The following is a 1,807-nucleotide window of genomic DNA, read 5'->3' on the forward strand; positions in this document are numbered from 1 at the left end:
TTAGTTGCTTAGAGTAAAAGGAAGGCATGCCTAAACATAAAAGCAAAGGAAAAAGATATATTGCAAAAGATGAATGGATTTACGTTTTCTAGAACATAGGAAATGTGAAACATGGTAGGTCAAACACTACCAGAGAGAAAATTTTAAAAAAACAAACAGAAAAACAAATCATGATTCATGAAAAAAAAAAAAATTGCAACTTTCTGAGCAGAGAGCTAATGTTCTTACCATAAAGCAAGTTCTCACAAATCAATAAGAAAAGCAAACAATTCGAGAGGAAAATATTCCAAAACAAGATAGATGAAAATCTAATATAAATGGTCCATTAGTAGTTGTGAAAATGTATGGCCTTGCCATTAGTAAATGAAGAACAAAATAAAATCACAATTGTGATGTCATTACTTCCCAATCAAATTAGTACTCCTCAGACGTAATCATAATATCCAATGCCAGTGATGGTGTGTTTGTAATATTTATTACAGACCATGAAAAAGAATATATATTTCGATCCAGAGATGCTACTAAACTTAGTCTAGGAAAAATTAGAAATATTGTCAAAGATAAAAATAAACAAAACACATAAAATGTATACACAAAGATGAGTACTGGAGAATTATATGATATACTCAAAACTGAAAAAAAATTTCAATGTATAAAAGGGCTACTACTTAAAAAAGGCTTTACATATACACAAAGTAGGATACTCTGCAAGCACTGGGAATCATGTTTTATTAGAATACATAGGAAAATGTTAATGATGAATTTTTAAATTTAAAAAGTTATGCCATAGGAGACAAGATGGTGGGCTCTCATTGAGGACCTGTCGAGGGATGAAAATTAGTTTGCCTAGAAGCAGATATTAAAAGCAATTCCTCTTCAAAACATCTTTTTCATACTACCTGATAAGCGTCTTGATATACCATGGCAGCAGCAGCAGTAAAATGGGTGATAACAAAGAGAACTATCTTGAAACATTTATTTCCAATCCAAAATTGAGCTTTAGATGTGTTTGTCATAAATCTATGTACTCTTCTCTTCCAGATGACTATAATTGTAAAGTAGAGCTTGCTTTGACATCTGATGGCAGGACGATAAGTATGCTATCACCCTTCTGTGGACATTCCATACAAACACACAAAACTTATTCCTCAACCAGATCCTGTGCATAACAATGAAGAAACACATGATCAAGTGCTGAAAAACCAGACTAGAAGAAAAAGATGAACAACTTAAGCAAGGACCCATGATAGAACAACTTAGCAAAATGTTCTTTACTACTAGGCACTGTTGGTATCCTCGTGGACAGTATCACAGACGTCGTATGAAACTGAATCCTCCAAAAGACAGATGACATTGAGGTTCTTGGGGAAAGCAAAGAGACCTGTGCCTCATTTGCCATTTGTCACCTGAGAAAATGCAATCTGGTGTATTCACTAGTATGCTATATAGTAAAATAATAATAATAAAATGTCTTATGTATTTTTTTTAAAAGTTATGCCATAAAATAGGATAATTGTAAGACCCAAATGATAAATAATATATAAAATATGCGTTAGATAAGTGAATATGTGTTTATGTGAATACATGTGTGTTTGGCTATATAACTTTGAGAAAAAATATCTACAAGGTGATACCCATTTAGTATCCATTAGTAGCCCATTTATCTCTGATGATCTCTGGATTATGAAATTGCAGGTGCTTTTCTTATTTTCGCTTGCTCTATATTTTTTTGTTTCAAAGAGCACATATAACCTTTTTAATCTTAACTTTTTTTCCTTTAAAAATCTGTTGAAAGATGTGAGTAAAG

At 31.9% G+C, this 1,807-nt stretch overlaps 1 pseudogene; it reads left to right on the forward strand.

Moving 5' to 3' along the window:
* Window positions 1-921: 921 nt before the first annotated feature.
* On the forward strand, window positions 922-1,351 carry LOC134385632 (large ribosomal subunit protein mL42-like; annotated as a pseudogene).
* Window positions 1,352-1,807: the final 456 nt, after the last annotated feature.

The sequence above is a fragment of the Cynocephalus volans genome, chromosome 9, assembly GCF_027409185.1.
Source record: "Cynocephalus volans isolate mCynVol1 chromosome 9, mCynVol1.pri, whole genome shotgun sequence".
In the NCBI taxonomy this organism is placed as follows: domain Eukaryota; kingdom Metazoa; phylum Chordata; class Mammalia; order Dermoptera; family Cynocephalidae; genus Cynocephalus; species Cynocephalus volans.